Raw genomic sequence first — 23,630 nt, 5'->3', positions numbered from 1 at the left:
GGGTTTGATCCCTGGGTTGGAATGATCCCCTGGAGAAGGGAACGGCATCCCACTCCAGTATTCTGGCCTGGAGAATTCCATGAACTGTGTAGTCCATGGAGTCACAAAGAGTCGGACACAACTGAACGACTTTCACTTCCTGGTGGTCCAGTGTTAAGTATCTGCCTCTGAATACAGGGAATACAGATTTGATCTCTGGGCTGGGAGGATTCCACATGAGATTGGCAACTAAGCCTCTGTGTCACAACTTCTGAAGCCTAGGTGCCCTAAAGCCTGTGCTCTGCAACAAGAGAAGCCAGTGCAATGAGAAACCCATGCATCACAACTAGAGAGTAGCCCCTGCTCTCTGCAACTAGAGAAAGCTCATCTGCAGCAATGAAGACTCAGTGCAGCCAAAAAGAATAATAAATAAAATTTTCTTTTACAGTGCATGAAATAAGTGCAAATGAAGCCCTACTTCAGAGGAGGAGACATTATTTCCAATGGAGGGGAATGGCTAGAAGAGATAAGTTAGGGGGGAAGTTTGGGATCAGGAAATATGGATAGTCTTTACGGAGAAATGAAGTGCTGCTTTGGCCCAATAGTACTTGTTCTTCCTGGCCAATAACAAACCTACCATATCTTGTGTGTGGACCTTCTTAGACCCTTTGATATTGTGAATGAATCTCAAGAGAAGGCGAGATTATGCAGCACGTCTCAGGTTTATTAGTACAGGGATCACTTCATTTGTCAGGATTACAGTTCCTTAGGACATGTTCCAGAAAACGCTCTCTGTTTCAGTGAAGCTGAGTGAATGTGGAGGGAGGCAGGCCTTTGCACCTTTAATAGCGCATTTAGTGAAGGAGAAGCGAAGTGTCTTCCCTGGTGGCTCAGTGGTAAAGAGTCTGCCTTCAATGCAGGAGACCCGGGTTCAATCCCTGGGTCAGGAAGATCCCCTGGAGAAGGAAATGGCAATCCACTCCAATATTCTTGCCTGGAGAATTCCATGGACAGAGGAGCCTGGCAGGCTACAGTCCACGGGGTCACAAAGAGTCGGACACATCTGAATGACTGACACTTTCACTTTCACTTTGTATGTAACCAATCTCATAGGCCATCACAAAGGCTGAGGAGAGGGTTGATCTGGAAACCAGGGCTGAGCAGAGAAAGGCCTCAGTCCTTTGGGTACCATGTAGGATTACACAAGTGTTTCATGTCTCTTTTCTCCATTATAATCTATATTAACAGACAGAATGGCTGCTTCACCGAGCCTGTTCCTTGCCTGCTGCTAAACAGGAACCGTGTCAGAGCAGGTATCCAGCTCTCTTGTTTTTGTTTTTCTGTTTTCCATTTGCAGATCAGGGATTTCATCTTTGGGATTATACTTTTCTTTCTTTCTAAAATAAAATAACTCTGGCAGTTTTTAAAGAGGTACGAAATGCTTCTTTCATTGTAAATAATTGTTGCATAATAATATTTGGCAATGGGGTCCACTTGGAACTGAGGGGTCCCTAGGTCAAAATGTGGAACCTATTCTGACATCAAAGCCTCCTCTTTCCTCTCCAGAAGGCAGAGAACTGACACACCAGCTCGATCCAACACATGCTTTTCTTGTAGCCGATGGTTATTTATTGTTGTTGCACACTCTGACAAGCAATGAGACAAGGCAGGGATGCAAAAATGTCTTGCCAAATGACTGCCTCCCTCAAGCATCTGTAAGGGAACATTATAAAATCACCAAATGTTAGAGTTAAAGGCAACTTAGTGACCCATATAAAAGAAACCATCTCCCCTAGACAAGAAAGGGGTAAACTGAGGCTTGGAAAGTTTAAGTGACCTGCCTTAATCAATCAGGCCATAAAAGCAGATTTTGGATGTAGTATCTGACTCTTAACACAGCATTCATTTTCCTACACCATAAATTAAGATTCATGATCTGGATTTTATTACACTAGGTAATCTCTAGCCACACTTAGATTTTCTCACTTTTAGTTTGTCTGAATGTAAATTGGGACATTCTGCCATCCTTTCAGCACAGGGCATTGGAGGTTTCCAGGTAGAATTACTGGATGGTTCTGGCAAAGTCAAGTTTGGATGGACTAGAACAGAAGTCCATCAGCTACAGGGATTCAGTTTTGTTGAAAACCAACTGAGTTTGAAAAATGAAAGACAAAACTGCCAGGTAGTTGGGGTTTTAGTGAATCCAGAATATTGAGAAATAGTTGAAGAATTTGGACCAAACTGCTCATTGCTTCTTGACTTGCTCAGCCCTGCTCAACACTACAGGGAAGTTTGGCAGAAAATACTGGAAATAGGTTTAGCCTACAAATATCTTAACCGGTGAGATGGAAGGCATCATAGTGGTCAGCAGGAGACATTTCTGTCTTGGAATTATCCGAAACCTAAGAGTACAACCAGGGTGGAGGCAGTGTGTAAACATTACTTAAACCAAAGAATCCCGTCTCTTTCAGGAAATCCTCCTTGATTAAGCCAAGGCAAAAACCAGCTGAAGCAATCTTAAGTCCATGCTTTTATTCTCAATATATCCACTAAACAATTAACAAGTATTACTAAGCACCTGTGTGCCAGGCATTGGGGCATACAATACCTTTTAGAAGTGCTCTTTCCCCCAGGCAGGCCATCTTTTATCATGGAATTCCCAGAGGACTTCTAGGAATTGTCCTTGACCTACAGTTCAAGGACACTACAACAAGTATCCAAGTATATCCTTGGCTTGTTGTGGAAGGGAACTTGAACTCAGTCCACAATGGAAGTTCAGATATTCACACTCTTGTCTGGTGGACTGGGCTGGGGGCTTAGAGTGGCAGTCAGAAGTCATGGATTCCTTGAGAGTAAATCGTCATGAGTGAAGAAAGTGGGCTCAGTGGTTCAGATAGAACCTCATGGTCTGGAAGTTGGCTGGGAACAGTGGTTCCAGGTTTGGTTACAAAGTATATTTGACCCAATCGGTTGTCCCTCACTTTCCGTGGGTGCTCATTTCATTCTACCATGTATTATGCTATTTACATATCTTTTTCTCTAGACCATAAATCTTTTAAAGACAAGATACATGTTTTTTAAAATACTGCCTTTTTTCCCCCTCTTTCCTCAAAGGAAATATATGTTCAGTATCAGATACTTAAAAAACAAATAAAATGAAAAAAACAAACAACTTTCTACTAATATTTTGTTGTTGTTTAGTTTCTAAGTCATGTCTGACTCTTTTGCTACCCCATGGACTATAGCCTGCCAGCTCCTCTGTCCATGGAATTCTCCGGGCAAGAATTCTGGAGCAGGTTGCTATTTCCTTCTCCAGGGCATCTTCTTGACCCAGGGATTCTTTACCCCTGAGCCACCAGGGAAGCATCCTAATAGTATAGAAAGATCTAAATATATGTATAGGCTCATACATATTCACATGCCCATGGAACAATCACATAAAGGGATAATAAAATGGACTGTGAGTATACTGCTTTGTTATCTACCTTAAAGTAATCATATATCTTTGTGCTATTAAATATTCAATAACACCATTTTTTAATTTTTTTATTTTATTTTATTTTATTTTATAAATTTATTTATTTTAGTTGGGGGCTAATTACTTTACAATATTGTAATAGTTTTTGCCATACATTGACATGAATCAGCCATGGGTTTACATGTGTTCCCCTTCCTGGACCCCCCACCCACCTCCCTCCCCATCCCATCCCTCTGGGTCATCCCATTGCCCCGGCCCTGAGCCCTTGTCTCATGCATCGAACATGGAATGGTCAATAACACCATTTTTTTAAAAGCTTCAAAGCAATCCATCTGGTAAATATACTGTGATTTAATTAAATTCCCAATAGTTAGACATTATTCCCAAGTTTTTACTGTTATTTTTTAAAAAATGCAATAAATACCATTGGCTAATTCTTTCCACATATCAAACGTTTCTCCTTAGAACTGATTTTTAGAATAGAATTCATGGAACAAAATGTACAAGCTGGTGAAGTCTGACAAATATGCACAGCTGTGTAACAGTCATCGTAACTGTGATATAGAACATTTCTATCACCTCAGAAAGTTCCCTTGTGTCCATTTGCAGCCCATCCCCTCTCCCTATTTCTTGGCTCCTGTTAATCACTGACTTGCTTTCTTTCATTATAGTTCTGCCTTTTCCAGAATTTCATATAAATGAGATCATACAGTATATAGTTTGTTTTTTGGGTCTGACTTCTGTTACCTAGTATGATGCTTTAGAGATTCACATCCATATTGTGTGTTTATCTGTAGCCTGTTTCTTTTTATTATGGAGTAGTATTTCTTGCAGGAGTGTATCACAATATTTTTATTTCATTCCCCATCTGATGATTATTTATTTTTCTCCCAGTTTTTTGGCTATTATGAGGAAAGCTGCTATGAATATATGAGCACAAGCCTTTGTGTAAGCATGCATTTTCTTTTTTCTTGAGTAAATATTTAGAATTTTAATTTCTGGGTCATATGGTAAATGTATGCTTAACTCTTTAAGAAATCCAAATTTATGAGCATTTCAGTTGCCCCATACCCTTGACCAATCCTTGGGCATTGCCAGTCTTTTTGATTTTAGAAAATCTAATGTTTAGAGTATTAATGATGGTATTTGATTATGATTTTAATTTGCATTTCCCTGATGACTAATGATGTGGTGACTCGTTTTCATCCATGTGTCTCCTTTGGTGAAGTGACTGTTCAAAGCCTTTGTTCTTTCTGTTGTTGTTGTTTTCTTTTTAATGAATTGTAAGGGTTTTAAAAATACATTTTGATTGGAAGACCTTCAGTGGATACATGTTTTACAAATATTGTCATATACTAACCTGTGGATTGTCTTTTCATTTTCTTAATGGTGTCTTCAGAAGAGCAAAAGTTTTAAATTTTGAAGAGACTCAATTTTTAAATACTTTCATGCTTTTTTTAAATCCAGTTTAAGAAAACTTTGCCTAACCAAAGTAACTAAGATTTTTCTTTAATGATTTCTTCTGGAAATTTTATAGTTTTAACTCTTACTAAAACTCAGTTTAGTTCTGTAATCCATTTCAAGTTAATTTTTGTGTAGTAGAGAATGTAAGAGTTGAGATTTTTTTTCCCTTTTGATAATCAGTTATTTCAGTCTGATTTGTTGGAAAGATTTCCTTTTCCTCACTGAATTGCCTTGGAACATTATTTATATATATATATATATATATATATATATATCTAAATGGTTTGTGGTTTTAGTTTCACCTAGATCGTCTATATGACCTTTAAGGAATTTAATAACATGGACAACAAGAAAATAACATTGCCAGCAGTGTGCTATCAACTGTAACCTCTACCCTACTATGTAAAGACACTTTCCCTGCTTAGTCATCTTTTATCTGTCTGTATTTTAAAAGGTGGGTATAATCCCAGACCATTGTTTTTTAGGCCATCAGTTCTTATCTTTTTATCAGGCCAACCCCATCACTAATAGGTTGGTTGCGGAACCTAATAATTTTTTTTTCATATTTTCTGTGGACCAGAAAGATTGGTATCAGAACTGATTTTACTCATTACTGAATGAGTCTTCAATAACTTGATTTTCTGCTGTTAATAATATTATAACTTCTCTTTTCTCCCCTGTTGTCCTTAAATTCAGAGAGCTCAGCACTTAGGGCAACTCCGGTCATTCTACATTTGAAACTAACCCATCACTTGCATTCTTGAACTTCCTCCAACCAAATTATTAAAAGAATGTATTCCTGAGGCAACTGCTCTGGTGATTACACTGATTTTTTTCTTTTTCAAGTGACAGGTGTTAGGACCATGACAATTATGACTCACTGGGAAAAAAAAAATCCTAAAACATTTTCTGCCCAGGACCTAGGCACCCAGGCTGTCTGGGATTTGCCATATTTATTAATGTGGTAAGAAGATCTTATTTTCTTCATCACAGCTCATTTAATGTCAGTCCCTCTCCAGGCTTTCTATGTGTCTGGCCTGCCTAGGGAATCCTGGAGATTCAATACATTAATTTAGATTCTTCCTGGTTGCTAAGGGAAAGAGACCATGTGTCCCTCCAAGAGTTCACTTACCCCTGCAGAGCAGCACAGCTGGACTTGCATTCAAGGGTGGTGTTTTTTTTCATTAGGAGGGAGGTTAGCAATTCCTGACCAGAGAGCAAATAACACTGAAGCTATGAATACCTCAAATTTCTCTGCCCTCCACAGATAAGATGTTTTGGAACAATGTGTCTTCAAGAGCTTAGACTCCCAGTGGGGAGACAGAATGGGTAAGTGACTAATTAAAAAAGAGATACTCAGTGTGAATTAAGAGTCTTTAAAGGAAAAGTAAAAAATATACACATAAAATGCTTCAATAATAATAAAATAATATTTCACTTTTATGTGCCAGATATTATGGTAGTACTATCACATACTACAAAACAATTATTTCAGTGATAATAATAATATTCAGTTGTCCAAAAAGTTCATTTGGGTTTTTCCATAAGATGTTGTGGAAAGACCCAGACAAACTTTTTGGCCAACCCAATAATATGTACTATATACCACGTGGTACCAAGCACTTATATAGATAACTTATTCATTGTTCAAAGTAGGTTCTATTGCCATCTTTATTTTTAGAAGAGGAAACTGAAGCTCAGATGGAGTAAGCAACTTTTCCAAGATTCTACAGAACATGAATGGCATAACTAGGATTCTGAGTGACAGGATTATATTTTTCCCCTCTTCTATGTGATTATTCTATGGACAAATGCCTACAGAAGTTTGAACTGGAATAGCAGTCAGAGGAAACTTCAGAGAAGAGACACTATGAGGTGGCCTTAGAGCACCAGTTCGAATTTGAACAGTGCAAATGGTAAGGAGAGAAGGGACCTGGCATTGAAGGTAAAAGATATAACATAGGCTCCATGAGCACTTTTTTTTTCTCTTTTATCTGAGGATTCATCTCCCCAGTGCCCCATGCCCGTTCACACATCTTGTATAGGCCTATGAACTATTGTATTGTGTTCTGACACAGCTGTTTTTTTAGGACCATGCTACCATAACTAGGTATTGGGGTCCCCCTCTAAAAGGGAGGTAGATCTTTGAATTCACTATCTGTGGAAGAGATGACTGTTCTGACTAGACATTGATTCTCCTAATTTTGGGGAGGCAGCTCTTAGACAGGGAGACAACCTGCTTCTTTTAAGTCTGTGTCTTTGTGAATCTGGACTTTGAGATGGGCTTGCAGGCCTTACCGAGCAGTGAGAAAAGGCTTTTCACTTTTATCTGGAGTCAGAGGGGCCACATCAAGAGACACTCTCACAGAAGATATTTTGGAAAACACAGCAGGAGATATTCTGGAAGATAGATTATCTTGCTTCATATTACTCTATTTTCCTTTGGTGACCTGAGAACCTTCAGCAACAGTTTTATTTGAATGCTTAAACTTGATCTTGGCTATGCTATGCCATTTGAGTCTAAAAACAGTAATGCCCTCTGAGGTCAGAGTGATGGGGTAGCAGTTATGCATTTTTACTCCCCGCCCTTCCCCTCTCTCCTGTCTCTCTTCTTCTCTCTTCTCTTCTTCTCTCATCTCTGCACATGACTGCTGGAAAAACCAGGTATGTATAGTCAAAGCTATGGATTTTCCAGTAGTCATGTATGGATGTGAGAGTTGGACCAAAAAGAAGGCTGAGCACTGAAGAATTGATGCTTTCAAACCATGGTATTGGAGAAGACTCTTAGGAGTCTCTTGGACTGCAAGGGGATCAAACCAGTTAATCCTAAAAGAAATCAACCCTAAATATTCACTGGATGGATTGATGCTGAAGCTGAAGCTCCAATATTTTGTCTACCTGATGTGAAGAGCTGTCTCATTGGAAAAGACCCTGATGCTGGGAAACATAGAAGGCAGGAGGAGAAGGGGTCGACAGAGGACAAGATGTTTGGATGGCATCACCGACTCAATGGACATGAGTTTGAGCAAGCTCCGGGAGATGGTGAAGCACAGGGAAGCCTGGCATGGTGCGGTCCATGGGATTGCAAAGAGTTGGACAAGATTGAGTGACTGAAGAACAACAACTGGAAAAAACATAGCTTTGACTATATGGACCTTTGTTGACAAACAATAATAGTGCATAATGAATAACCACAAACTTCATTAACATGTAGTAGTAAACATTTGTTTTGCACATGAGCCTGTGCTGCTGCTGCTGCTAAGCCGCTTCAGTCGTCTCCGACTCCTAGCGACCCCATGGACTGCAGCCCACCAGGCTCCTTCATCCATGGGATTCTCCATGCAAGAGTACTGGAGTGGGATGCCATTGCCTTCTCCGACATGAGCCTGTAGGGTAAAGCTAATGTCATCTGGACTTGGGTTATTTTAGCTGATTTCACTCTTGTGGCCAGCTATGGGACAGCTTTGTGTCCCATCTTGGTTAGGCTTGCTCACGTGTCTGGGATTTGGCTAGTTATTGGTTAATTGGGGGTGACCTCTGCTGGGAGTTTTTCTTTGTTTCATTTCTTGCTCCTGCTACAGCACACTATCCTAGGCATGTCCATCTCAATGCATGGCAGAGGACAAGAGCAACAAGCAGAAGCATGTAAGTGGTCTTGAAGTGTCTACACATGTCATTCTATGAACATCCTGTTGGGAAAGCAAGTCATAGGACCAGAGTTATAGGGCCTTGGATATGTGAAAAATCAAGGCCGTTAGTGCAACCAACCTGCCACAGTGGTGGCGCTCATGTTTCCTCTCACTTTTCTATCTCCCATTAAGTTGTGAGATCAGTTCAATTTCATTGCTAAGTCGTGTCCGACTCTTTGCGATCCTACAGACTACAGCACGCCAGGCCTCCCTGTCCATCACCAACTCCAGGAGTTTACCCAAACTCATGTCCATTGAGTCAGTGATGCCATCCAACCATCTCATCCTCTATCGTCCTTCTCCTCCTGCCTTCAATCTTCCCCAGCATCAGGGTCTTTTCCAATGAGTCAGTTCATAGCATCAGGTGGCCAAACTATTTGAGTTTCAGCTTCAGCATCAGTCCTTCCAATGAATATTCAGGACTGATTTCCTTTAGAATTGACTGGTGGATCTCCTTGCTGTCCAAGGGATTCTCAAGAGTCTTCTCCAGCACCACAGTTCAAAAGCATCAATTCTTCAGTGCTCAACTTTATAGTCTAACTCTCACATCCATACATGACTACTGGAAAAACCATAGCTTTGACTAGATGGACCTTTGTTGGCCAAGTAATGTCTTTGCTTTTTAATATGCTGTCTAGGTTGGTCATACTTTTCTTCCAAGGAGCAAGCGCCTTTTAATTTCATGGCTGCAGTCACCATCTGCAGTGATTTTGGAGCCCCCAAAAATAAAGTCTCTCACTGCTTCCACTCTTTCCCCATCTATTTGCCATGAAGTAATGGGACCACATGCCATGATCTTATTTTTCTGAATGTTGAGTTTTAAGCCAACTTTTTCACTCTCCTCTTTCACTTTCATCAAGAGGTTCTTTTGTTCTTCTTCACTTTCTGCCATAAGGGTGGTGTCATGTGCATATCTGAGGTTATTGATATTTCTCCTGGCAGTCTTGATTCCAGCTTGTGCTTTATCCAACCCAGTGTTTCTCATGATGTACTCTGCATAGAAGTTAAATAAACAGGGTAATAATATACAGCCTTGATGTACTCCTTTCCCAATTTGGAACCAGTCTATGGTTCCATGGCTAGTTCTAACTGTTGCTTCTTGACCTGCACACAGATTTCTCAGGAGGCAGGTAAGGTGGTCTGGTATTCCCATCTCTTGAAGAATTTTCCACAGTTTGTTGTGATCCACACAGTCAAAGGCTTTGGCATAGTCGATAAAGCAGAAATAGATGTTTTTCTGGGCCTCTCTTGCTTTTTCAATGATCCAGCAGATGTTGGCAGTTTGATCTCTGGTTCCTCTGCCTTTTCTAAATCCAGCTTGAACATCTGGAAGTTTGCAGTTCATGTACTGTTGAACCCTGGCTTGGAGAATTTGGAGCATTACTTTGCTAGCGTGTGAGATGAGTGCAATTGTGCGGTAGTTTGAGCACTCTTTGGCATTGCCTTTCTTTGGGATTGGAATGAAAACTGACCTTTTCCAGTCCTGTGGCCATTGCTGAGTTTTCCAAATTTGCTGGCATATCTAGTGCAGCACTTTCACAGCATCATCTTTTAGGATTTGAAATAACTCAACTGGAATTCCATCACTTCCACTAGTTTTGTTCGTAAGGCCCACTTGTCTTTGTATTCTAGGATGTCTGGCTCTAGGTGAGTGATCACACCATTGTGATTAGGTAGTGAAGATCTTTTTTGTATAGTTCTTCCGTGTATTCCTGCCACCTCTTCTTAATCTCTTCTGCTTCTGTTAGATCCATACCATTTCTTTCCTTTATTGTGTCCATCTTTGCATGAAATGTTCCCTTGGTATCTCTAATTTTCTTGAAGAGATCTCTAGTCTTTCCCATTCTGTTGTTTTCTTCTCTTTCTGTGCATTGATCACTGAGGAAGGCTTTCTTGTCTCTCCTTGCTATTCTTTGGAACTCTTCATTCAAATGGGTATATCTTTCCTTTTCTCCTTTGCCTTTTGCTTCTCTTCTTTTCATAGCTGTTTTTAAGGCCTCCTCAGACAACTTTTTTGCATTTCTCCTACTTTTGCATTGTAAGATAATTATCCAACAATTAACCAGTTATTCTTTACCTACTTTCCTGAAATAGAAAATGATTCTTGAACTAGAGGATTTGGGGCTGATATGTCTGGCTGCCTCTTCTCATGAACGTAATCCCTGAATCGACAATTTCAGAGAAGAAGAGTTTGCTTCTTTACACTGTGTGTATTCATATCCTGGGATTATGATCACCCATAAGATCCCATGTTGAAGAATTTTCCTCAATACAGTGGTCCTGAATATTTCTGAGGCTGAAAACTTTTCTCCAGTAACAAAGTACTCACAGAGCCTTCCATGATATTAGCCATATCAAACTGAGAAAATGCATAATAGCAAAGAGTTATTCTAAATTGTAACATGTTTAGACTAATTTATATTTTTAAATACCAGTAATATCTATATCCATATACATTTTGAACATAATGATACTTGTCTACATGAGATATTATTTATGTATTTTACAGATAGTGCAGTTTGTGAATATGGATCCTCTGATTCTTTGCAATAACTCTGAAGCTTCTCTCCAAAGTAAGCACATGTACACAAACTGCTGCAGATCTTTTTCCTAGCCTTAGTGATAAAGTTTTTTTATTACATTTTTACAAAATGTCTTAGTCACTCAGTTGTGTCCAACTCTTTGCAAACCTATGGACTTTAGCCAGTAGCCCACCAGGCTACTCTGTCCTTAGAATTCTCCAGGCAAGAATCCTGGGATGGGTAGCCATTGTCTTCTCCAGGGGATCTTCCCCACCCAGTAATCAAACCTGGGTTTCCTGCTTTGCAGGCAGATTCTTTACCATGTGAGCCACCAGAGAAGCCCAAGAATACTGGAGTGGGTAGCCTATCCGTTCTCCAGCGTATCTTCCTGATCCAGGAATCGAACCGAGGTCACCTACATTGCAGGAGGATCTTTACCAACTGAGCTACTAGGGAAACCCATTTTACAAAATATCTCATAGTAAATGAAGGGGAAGTCTTTCGGAGCTATGACAGTCTTTTACGAGATGCAGAGGTACAGTAGCAACATCTCTGCTTTCTTGAAAGACCCTTCAGCACATAGAGAAAGTCCTGACCCTTCAATCAGGGATTTGAAAACTTCCCCAAACCTTCTAGGAGAAGGCAATGGTACCCCACTCCAGTACTCTTGCCTGGAAAATCCCATGGACAGAGGAGCCTGGTAGGCTACAGTCCATGGGGTCGCTAAGAGTAAGACACGACTGAGCGACTTCCCTTTCACTTTTCCCTTTCATGAGCTGGAGAAGGAAATGGCAACCCACTCCAGTATTCTTGCCTGGAGAATCCCAGGGACGGTGGAGCCTGGTGGGCTGCCATCTATGGGGTCGCACAGAGTCAGACACCACTAAAGCGACTTAGCAGCAGCAGCAGCAGCAGCAGCCAAACCTCCTAAATTTCTCTTTCCAGATTTTTCTTTCACAATTTTCTTTACAAAATGCTCTCCTCTTCTGAAAACACGCATTTTTCTCATTTCTGTTTTTTGCTTGATATAAAATGTCCTCTCTGTGTTGGACACCTACCTGTCCCTCAAGACCAGACTCCTCCCATCCTTAAGACCTTCTCTAACTTGGTCATCAGCCTGCCATTTATTTCTCGGTTCCTTGCATCTCCTTATATTTGACTTACTTAGATTTACTTTGATTCAGTTCAGTTTACACTCGTTTAACACTTTCAGAGTATCACCCATCAGTCCAGGTTCCAGGGTTACAGAGTGAAAACCCTGTCTCTGCTGCTAATAAACTCAGTTGCTCCTCTTTTACATTTTAGACCCCCAACTCTATGGCATGTGTTTTATTTTCATATGGCTTATGGCATCAAGCAGATAGCAATTGTTTTAAAATACATTTTGAATTGAAATAATAAAAAAGAGGTCACTGATGAGATTTTCTCTGAAGAACTGTGTATTAAAGGTCTTAAATCTTAGAAAGACTGACTTCTGTGACATTAGAATGTTTCTCTCCGGTCATAGTGAGGGGCTGATTAGAAGACAGTAAAGCCAAGTGTTGAGTCAACATTGAACCTGGACTAGTCACTGAGGGTTACAGTGACTAATCCTAGGGGAAGGGTATAAAGGTAAATGGTTTTTCATTGGGAGTTGGAGAGGGAGAGGTTGATCAAAGGATCTCTTAGAGCCGGACTGTGAAGGCTCTGGTCATGGTTCATGGTGTTGATTGTACTCTGTGAACACCGACAGAATCAGAAAGAGAATATCTGGATTTGGAATTTAAAGAAATGGGTATCTCAATTAATTTTTGGCTTCATTATCTGTATATCAAATTTTGGACTGCCTCTCTTCCACACCCTCTGGTGGAAGCACAGCAGACCAGAATCTCTTAGAAAGTCCCCTATAGGATGGCAAAAGGGACTGTCATAAAAGATGCTCGATAAATACTCCAGTTGGCTGTAAGTTTTTCAGTGGAATGACCTCAGCGGGTCATTGACTTTCCTGCCAATCAAAAGCACAGACGTCAATGGAGGAGGCAAGAAAAGTAGATAGCACTGGATACACAAACATCTCATTTATAGTCTGTCTTTGAGCAAACGGATCCCACCAAGGCTCCAGTGTTCCACTTATAGTGTGTGTTTGTGCTAAGTCACTTCAGTTGTGTCCAGCTCTATGCAACCCTATGGACTTCCCCAGGCTTCTCTGTCCAAGGGTATTCTCCAGGCAAGAACACTGTAGTGGGTGGCCATTCGCTCCTCCAGGGATCTCCCCAACCCAGGGCTGGAACCCATGTCTCTTATGTCTTCTGCATTTGCAGGCAGGTTCTTTACCACTAGCACCACCTAGGAAGCGCTCCACTTGTAGGTCTAGCCACAAATACTCACTAAAAAGCCATTCTAAGTCACAGCTATTCCTAAGACTGTCTATTTTCCTTAGGCAGCTTGCTTAAACTCCTTGAATTTCAGTTCTCTCACTTTTAAAATATAGATGAGAGTAAGCATGCCACCAGAAATTTTTACTGAGGTGTACCTATTATCTTGTTTTGTTTCACTGTCATAGAAAGGTGGGAAATCTAAAAGGTAATTTTCCTTTTCCTTTACATGCTGCTCACTTCTATATCCAGGTCTTTGTGTTCTGTGCTCCCTGGTCCCTGAAGGAATTCAGTTTCCCATAGATTAGGCATCCTTCTCCCCCTAGGCCACTACTACCCAGAGCTTTGTTTGGAAGTGAGGGATTGCTATGAAGAGTCAAGAGGGAATCAAGTAGTGGCTGATTTTTTAGCCATCTCAGGTGGGGGCTGAACCAAATTTGATTTTAAAGAAATTAAAGAGTGTGATAAAATTGCATGCTGGGCTGTGAAGGAAGCTCATACACCATCGTTCTATCAGAGTTAATGTGAGAACTGAAATCAGTTAATGTATATGAAACAACCTAGTCCAGTGGCTGACACATAGTCTAGACTCAATAAATGTTTACTTCCCTTTTCTACCTGTTTGTTTGTGTTTTGTATCCAGGAAACACCCATCAGTTGAGCCATTTGAAATTCAAATATCTACACTTTTTAGACCAGCTGTCAGTAAACTGGGTTATTTGGACCCCTAGTATGCACAGAAACTCTTCAAAATATTGAGTGGGGTGAGAGAGATTTAGGGAATTTGTTTCTAAATCCTAAAGCTCCATATTTACTGTTTTCTAAAATTGATCAGGCTAGGGTGGATGCCAGTTCTCTTTCTCAATCTTTCCTTTTAAAATCATCTTTCTATTGCTTGACAAAAGAATAGCACACCTCCTACCATTTCCAAATCTTACTATACTATGTTGCCTGGGGAGATATAAAACAAAAAGCAGAAATTAGAAAAATATGTATTGGCAGAGGAGAGCATTTTGTAAAGGAAATTGTGAAAGAAGAATCTAGAAAGGAAAGAGTAGGCCCAGTTTAAGAGGTTTTCAAATCCCTGGCTGCAGAGCTGTTGTATAAAGCAAGGAGGTTGCTACTGTCTTCCTCATCTTGTAAAAGACTGTTGTAGCTCTGATGGTCTTCCTGCTGCAACTTTAGCCCTACATTTCTTATGAGGCATTTTGTAAAATATGTAATATATATTATGTTTATATATTATTGAAAGATATGTGTCCAGGGAAATTTTACTTTTCGTGTTGAATAATTATTATCAAACTTTGTAATATATTTATATTGTTTGGAATAGTTCTGTACTGCTGATTATTTTAATGGCTCACTCACTCAATCTAGAAGAAATTATAAACATAAGAGAATTATGAATATAAGAAATTAAAAACATAAATACATATTTCAGATAACATACGTATTTTTGTTAGAGACAATGATGATAGGGTGATCAGTAAAACATAATGATATATAGTTCATTTAGATAAATTCTACAGGGGCATATTCTGATGACCAAAAATAAAAGCAACAAAGTAAACATGTTAAAGAAGTGTTCATTTACCTATTTTCAAATGGATGGGTATCAAGTCACTGTAGTATTTAGATTTCACTGAACAAACTTATAAAGGGATGCAATAGTTGTTTTAAAATGCTGTTTATAATACGATGGAAATATCACCCTTTGCAATTATTTAAATTTTTGGTGAAAAATTTTGGAGGATTATTTTAAAATGTGTGAATGGGTATATAGTTTTCAATTTTGGGAAGGGTTAGTAATCCAGAAATTTAAAGATCACTATTATAGGAAATGCACAAAATGAAGTTTGGCTAACAAGTGGTGATTTTCTCACAGTAGATAACAGAATAGTTGGGAAAAATCAAGAACAGTGAAGAAGGGATAATTAGTAGCACATATATTCTTGATTGGAAAATCCCATGGACAGAAGAGCCTGAGGGGTCTATAGTCCATGGTGTCCCCCAAAAATTACACAGGACTTAGCTGACTAAACAACAGCATACGTGCTATAGTGGATGTACCATAGAGGAGCTCTGGAAGACTGAGAGCTAGAGAGACCTCTGTAGGGCTTATCGGGAAGTGACTCTTGGAACAAACAGAAAATACAAAATGGCAACAGTTGCTTAAAAAGTTGGCTCCACAAAAATTTAGCCAGATAGTTGCAGCAAGTTGGTTTGGGGCAACAGCTTCTGTCAGGATAGGCTTCCAGTGAGATGGGACCACTTCCTTCAAACACAGTTGGTAAGTTGGAATTAGTGCTGTTGGAGAGGAGTCCTAATGATTTCACTTAGGAGATGCTGAAAGCAAGGCTGTTCTTGATTACTCATGGTTCAGCTCCTGTAAGAGCAGTGTGTGTCTTACACACACACTGCTTAAAAGCACCTCAGAGTTTTATGCATCAGTTAGGAAAAGGTATAGAGTGGTCATGTGATGCTATTTATATTTTGAAAAGACTAAGTGTTTCCCAACAGCTACTCTTGCCTATAGAGGAAAATCTCACTTTTTAGTCTGGCATTCAGTGACTTCTCCATCTGTATTTCTTATTTTATTTTCCATCTTTCCTCTACATGGGATAGCAGCTTAATCTGGTTGTTTCTCTGTCATCCTGAATATGACTTTAGGGTTCAGTAGGTACGAGACTAAGATACACAAAAAGTATGACAGGAGGTTACTTTTGATAGGGCAGTCAGGAAGAATTCATTAAAAAGATGACATTTGAACTGATCCTTGACATATTGGATTTTCAGGCATGGGCTTAAAATGAAATATTGAGCTATTTATGAGAGACTAGGTGTGGCCTAGATTTCTAGGACATTTATTCTAATAAAAGACATGGGAAGCCTTTTGCATTTTTTTAAATCATTACATACTGTACCAGTGTGGCAATAGTTCCTACATTAGATATGTGCTTAGGTTCCTGTCCACTCATAGAGTTATGAAGTAGGTACTTCCTGAAATTCAATCCACTAGTAGGCAGAATTTGGTATTGGCTAGTTCTGCTTAGTATCCTATTTGTGGTGGTTTATTATTATTATAGAACAACTCTATTCTTGTACTTCACCAACAGCATTTTAATATATTATAGGTGTTGTTTAGGAGTATCCCTGGACAAAACAGTAATTCAAGTTTATTTATTGTCAATTCAGGATTAAAAAAAAAAAAAAGACTCTGAAGGAGGAATCTGAGACTGCAGACTCTAGATCTGACAGTGTCACTGAGGAGCGGGATGCTAATGAAAACAAAATAATAACTTTTCCCAGCCTTTGTTTCCCTACTAGTGGCTATATATAGTAATCACTTCCTTTCTTATTTGTAAGAGTGCAGTGAGGATTAAATATGTTAATACATGTGAAAATATCTCCAAGGAATTTAAAAAGTCCCCAAAATGCAAAGAATCAAATTCTAGATTTCTTATTCTTTCTGAGGATACAGTGAGATAACTTGATTGATAATCAGTCATTCAAATGCATTAGGTGGTATAGACAAAGCCCATGAGAGGTGAAACTTTTTTTCTATTTCCAGAACAGTAAAATATCACATAGCAGGTACTCACTGTATATTTAGAAAATGAAGGAATAAATGAGTGACTGGAGGCATTCAAGGGCCTCCCTCTAGCTGGCTGATCTGGCTGCCAAAGCTCGGTATCTAGGTGACTGGCTTAGTAGAATCTGTGAACTGTGTTTGCTTAAGGATACCTCGATTCCACCTGACTTTTCTCCCTGACTGTTTTGATAATATAAATAGCTAACATTGCTTGAGGACTAAATATGTGCTGGGAGCAGTGAGGTACTTTACATGAGCCTTTGGTAATCCTCCCAACCCTGAAACAATGTGTATCCTTATTTTAAACACCAGAAATTCATGCTCAGAAAGGATAAGTAGCTTACAAAAAATCATATAGATGACATACCAACTTGGATCAGCTAGATTATGCTGTGGTAATAAACAGCCTTTATATCTCAGTGACTTAAAACACAAAGGTTTATTTTTTGCTTGTTTCATGTGTTCATACTAAGTTAGCAGAAGGGCCCTGCTTGTCATCCTCAGGGAGCCAGGCTGCAGAGCAGCAGCTATCACAAATACTGCTGTACCAGTAGAACAGACACCTCGAGAGAGTGTCATACCAGAAATAACACTTGGCCTCTGAGTGACATAAAGCCCTTTTTCTCAAAATGCATTGGTCAAGGTTAGTTACATGACTTGACCCAACTGTAGGCAAACTAGGAAAATGTACCCTATTACGTACCTGGGAGACAGAGGGAGACATTTTGAGAGTGATGCAAATAACTCCCAGAGCTAGTAAGTGGAAGACTTGGTTTACAAATTCGAACATTACCTATTTAAAAATCAGTTTTATATCACAAAACCACATTGCTTTCCTCAGCTTACCTAGAGGTTTGGGAATGAGGAATATGCATTTGACTTTCAATGAGGGTTGTCTTTTTGAGGCAACTTATGGCCTCTGGTGTATCTTCTTAAGTTGAGAATAACTCTTTCTTCTCAGGTTGTCGCATCAGCAAATATGACCCCTTCGGCCTATGGTAAATGAGGCTTGAGAGTCAGACCCTGGTAAGATAGACAAGATCCCTATCCATGCTGTCTCCTGCTTGATGTATCTATAGCAGAAATAGTATCATTAACACGATTTTCCTCTCTTCCAGGTCCAGAGCTCCTGGAGTGACCTAGCAGTTGACAAAGTATGCCCTGAACTACAGAAGTTGTATCAGTGGGCCAGAAGCAGGCCTTTTTGCAGACTTGGAAGGAGTTGATGACAAAGGCCTTTCAATATTGCTGAGACTGTAAGTTAATATCATTCACATTTCCATCTTTGTAGGCAGTCTATGATGTGATTTTGGAGACCAACCAGCTGAAATTCCCTGAATTGGAATTCAAAATCTTTGAAATTAGCCCTGGCTCTATCACTTGCTGTGTGACTTTGGGCAAGTAATTTAATCTCTCAGAAGTCTGAGTTTTCTCATCTGGAAAAAAAATTCCAGTTCCAACATTCTCGTTTTTAAGATGAGAACTGCCAATCTGTACATTGCATGAGTGGCTAACATCTGAGTAGCAGTTAATATTTTACAAAGCTTTTCTTCAGCTGCCTTGCTATGCAGACATGATTACTGCAATTTTCCCAGTGAAGAAACAGTCTTGTAGGATCGGGTGACTTGCCCAAGGTCTCACAATTGATCAACAGCAGAAGGAGGACTTAAACATAAATCTTCTATCTCCAAGTCTGACATTCTTTCCCCCGGTCTGAGTTCATGACTGGGTAGTCCACAGGATGTGAAAAAGAACCCAAAAGTAAAGACAGGGAGTGGCAGAGAGGAAATAGTAGAGGATTTAAGTCCTTAAGGATTAACTTTGAATCCAGGCTCTGCCATTTACTGGTTTAGAAGTTCCTAGAAAAGTCTTTTATTTTTTTTTTTCTTTCCTATTCAGTAAAAGTAGGCAGGGCTAATAGTTTCCTGGAACACACTGCTACAGCCATACTGCCTACTAAAATATTGAAATCCTTCTGTACTGTTTGATGACTAGCCATTCCATCTGTCCCCCTCCTTTCAGATCCGCCCCATATTCCCATGATTCAGTAACAAGAGAGTTAATGTGGTATTCAGCCGGGGACATTAAGGATCCCCTCCATTTCAGGAAGCTGTGGTTGGTCCTAAACCATTTTGGTTGGTAAAAATTTATAATGTCAACACTGATTAGGGATAATAATGATAACATTCTTCCCCACGTCAGTGGGTTGCTATTGAAGATCAGATAATATAAAACAATGAAGATGACAGATCAGCTATAAATCTTAAAAACAATATATTTTTTTAAATGTTGTAGCAATGACCTCTGGGAAAAAAGTTCTATTGTACAAAAAATAACATGTAGGATTTTTACCTTGGTGAGATTACTGCCTATTCATCTATTGAAGATTATCAAATGGTAAAGGAACTTAGTTTACATTTTTAAGAATTTCATTTATTTATTTATTTTTGTCTGTGCTGGTCTTTGTTGTTGCTTTTCTCTAGTTGTGGCAAGAGGGGGCTACTCTCTAGTTGCAGTATGTGGGATTCTCATCGTAGTGGCTTCTCTTGTTATGGAGCATGGGCTCTAGGACGTGTGGGCTTCAGTAGCTATGGCACTTGGATTCAGTAGTTGTGGCTCCCAGGCTCTAGAGCACAGGATCAATAGTTGCAGCACATGGGCTTAGTTGCTCTGAGGCATGTGAGATCTTCCAGGAGTGGGGGTCAAATCCGTGTCTCCTGCACTGGTGGATTATTTACCACTAAGCCATCAGAGAAGCCCTATAATTTTACATTTTTGACTTTGAATTTTCTGATATTTGGGAATCGAACTCATTTTTTTCCACCATAAAACACCTATCACATCCTCTCCTGATTTTGTGGATCTAGGTTTTTGACCCTTATTGTTTTCTATATCTTATTCTTGTACAATGTGTCTTTCTGTGCAGTGACTCACATGATTCTTACCCCAGATGCTGCTTTAGTCCAGGGTTAAAGGCACTAAACTCTTTGTGGCAGGTTTATCACAGAGCAGAGGTCTCTAGAGTCCAGCTATGCTAGAATAGCAAGAATAAGGAAAATGATAGTATCATCAAAAAACAATGGCAGGAAACATCTATTGAGTGTTTTTCACATGTTGAGGACCCTGCTGAGTGCTGTACCTATTCTACTGACCCTGGTGCTTGACTACATCCATTTCACCCACATGATTAGTCTTAGCTAGGGTTCAGCAAACACAGTCTGCAAGCCATCCAGTCCCTGGCGTGTTGTTGGAGGACCCATGAACTCAGAATATATAGTGTTGAAACAAGAAGTATATGGTGCAGGGATTGTATGTGGCCCATAAAGCCTAAAATTGTCATTATCTTGTCTTTTACAGAAAAGTGCCAATGCCCTTTTCTTTACTACTGGTCCGATTAGAGTTGGGCATGTGGTCCATTCAAACAACAAATAGTTGTTAAATCTTTACTATTTTGAGTGTTGGGAATACATCAGTAAGCAAAACAGACAAATTCCTGCCCTCGTGTGTCTTTATTCTAGTTTTAGTTAATGAGATTAAGTCTGTGGCTGTTTGGTAAAGGTTTCTCACATTTAAGTAGGCAATAGTGAAAAAGATATCCCTTTCTGCCTCTAATTGTCTCTTTCTTTAAATGTGGTACTTCTAATTTAAGATCATGAGGGGAGCCAGCTCAATATAATGTTAACACATCAAAGGGCACAGAAGAGAAAGTCAGAAAGAAATTAATTAAGCTGCTGAGTCAATCAGCCTTGAAATCTGCCATATCTAATATTATGTAATGCATATGTAAGTTTATATATATATATATATAAGTTTATATATATATTTAATTTCCATATATATATATATATATATGTTTTCTCTGTTTCTGTTTTCTATGGAATACTTATACATGTACGTTGCCCAATTTAATTCTTATAACAGCCCTATGAAGTGCTTAAATTGTTCTCATTTTGTAGAAAAGGAGTGTAAAGATCAGAAAAATAACTTTATAGTCTGCACAGTTAGTGTAAGAGCCAAGATGGAAACCCAGGCCTCTCTGGGTCTCTCAGGTCTCTAGTCTCTCCCTCTCATGGAATTTCTAAGCAGTGAGGATTGTTAGAGGGAAAGGCAGTTTTGTATCCTAAGCCTGTGTATTGGCTGCATCACTGAGTTTCATCCTTTTGCTTAGACCTAGAACAATGTTTCTTGACTTCCATCCCACAATGAGAAGGCAGCATTTTTCCATTCATTGAAAAGTCATTACCCTCAGACAGTTGTATTAATATAAATATAAGGAACCAAGCACTGAAATCTTCCAGGGAGGGACAGATCTATCAATTTCCATCCATTTTTCCTACCACCGTTTAGATCATTTCTCACTTTGTCAATTGGAATAACAGACTTGCACATGGTCTTTGTTCAATTCCCTCTGGCTTTCTAATCCAATCTCTACACTATAACTGGAGGAATAAAACAAGTTTTCAATATGATCTGTGAAGCTTGTTAGCTTGGTATTTCCTAAGGCACTCTCCTACTTACTCTGTTCCGGTCACACCTTTATTGGCCATCAGCTTATGCCTGGAATGAACTTTCTTTCCTTCTATGTCCAATAAACACCTATTTGTCTTGTGGATATATATTCATATTTTCCTTTTTCATGCAGGCATTGATTTTCCTAACTGGATTGACCTCTATCGTTTGTCCTCATCAAGCCACGTACCTCTCCTTCAGAAGCACATGGCGCAATTGTAGTTTTCCCCCAGTTTGTGTGATTATCATTTTAATTTATCTGCCATGCTCTATTTTATGCTGCAGGAGAGCAGTGGGCACATTGGTCACCATTGTAAACCCAGTGTCTGGCATGCTATTGAAAGTGAAAGTTGCTCAGTCGTGTCCAGCTCTTTGCGACTCTGTGACTATACAGTCCATGGAATTGTCCAGGCCAGAATAATGGAGTGGGTAGTTGTTCCCTTCTCCAGGGGATCTTCCCAACCCAGGGATCAAACCTACATCTCCCACATTGCAGGTGGATTCTTTACCAGCTGAGCCACCAGGGAAGCCCTGCATGCTATTGGTGCTCAATAAATATTTGTGGATTGAATGTGTGAATTTATGCAAGAAAAGACATCTTATATTTTTTTCAGTGATCCAAAGCATCAAGGAGATTTTAGAGCTCAGGTTGTATTAGTTCAAATCTCTGTAGCAAATACACGAGAATCTCAAATGGAGCAACTGAAGAAAGTTTAATTTAGGAACTATTTACACAAGTTTAAGGGAAAGTTACAAGGAGTAGTGAAGCACCTTGGGGCTAACAACAGTGGGGAGAAGTTAGTACCCCTAAAACTGACTGGTCAGGGAAGGGAGCACTTCTGCTCTTAAGGGAATAATTGTGGTTCTAGAAGAAAGTCAGAGGATAGGCTGTTATAAACAAACCCAGTTAACCTGAAGGACCTCTCCAGTGTCCAGTGATGCTAAGATGATAAGACCAAGAAAAACACTGTTATCATTAATACTCTCATTGCTCCTTTGGCCTCCATCCAGTGCCTCCCATGCCATTAACCCAGTTGGATTTACCTAGTAGAAAGGCAGAAGGCAGGGAATGAAATGATGTAGTCTGTAAAGGCTGAAATCCAGGGCATCATGCTGGGTAGAAAATGGAGGAAGTGTGTCAGCAGGACAAATAAAAAATAGTCAGTCATTGGGACATTTCTTGTTGTTGTTCAGTCGTTCAGTTGTGTCCAACTCTTTGTGACTCCCATGGACTGCAGCACTTCTAGAGACATTTCTATCTCTTGCTTTTCTGAAAGAATTACTAAGATACATAATGCTAAAGGTAACTTGAAACATTTTAATAGAAGGGAATCACTAAAGTTTGAGAGATATATAGGTAATCAAAACTACAGATGTTTTCTTATTATGGAAATGCCATGAGAAGTGTAGATTAACGATAAGTATCTGGGATTTTTAGTTAGATGGAGCTCAAACCAGCTCTGCCACTATCTGCTTTGGTACCTTTGGTTTTCTTGTTTGTAGAGTGAGGATTATAATGCCCATTTCATAGGATTATTCTAAGAATCCAAAGTCTGGCACATGGTATCGACTCAATGGACATGAATTTGATAAACTCTGGGAGATAGTGGAGGACAGAGGAGCCTGGCGTGCTATAGTGCATGAGGTTGCAGAGAGTCATACATGACTTAGTGACTGAAAAACAACAGCAACAACAACAAGGTGCTGGTTAACTGGTTACTGTGAAAAATGTATGTAGTTATTATAGCTAGGGCCTGGCACTATGATGGAATATTTCCCTGGGAGCTTTTATTGTTGTTAGGCAAGCAAACAAAGGCTCCAGGGAAGGAGCAGTTAGAGACTAAGTAGGCCAGAGAATAACCAAATATCAACTGCATATTTATATTCTCAAGAAAGATTCAGGTCACAGGCTCTAGCAGATCTGCTGTGTAAATGAACCACTTCTCACTCTTGCCCCTTGCCCAGTCCACCTCCCACCCACACCTCTAGATCTCTGAGAAAACTTCCAGTCCTAAAAGCTAATGCATTGTAGATCATGAGGAT

General features: G+C 39.6%; 1 long non-coding RNA gene across 1 annotated transcript in view; it reads left to right on the top strand.

The window, feature by feature from the left end:
• Window positions 1-15,609: 15,609 nt before the first annotated feature.
• The window catches only part of LOC145518030 (uncharacterized), a 357,466-nt gene continuing 349,445 nt past the window's right edge, over window positions 15,610-23,630 (top strand). Inside the window, exons 1-2 of the long non-coding RNA XR_014062529.1 lie at window positions 15,610-15,776; window positions 18,197-18,334. This is a non-coding gene — a long non-coding RNA (uncharacterized LOC145518030). The remainder of the gene's footprint in view (window positions 15,777-18,196; window positions 18,335-23,630) is intronic.

The sequence above is a fragment of the Giraffa tippelskirchi genome, chromosome 8, assembly GCF_054371585.1.
Source record: "Giraffa tippelskirchi isolate mGirTip1 chromosome 8, T2T-mGirTip1v1.2.pri, whole genome shotgun sequence".
NCBI lineage: Eukaryota > Metazoa > Chordata > Mammalia > Artiodactyla > Giraffidae > Giraffa > Giraffa tippelskirchi.
Note: the sequence above shows the minus strand (reverse complement) of the source record. Positions and strands in the feature narration are given on the sequence as shown.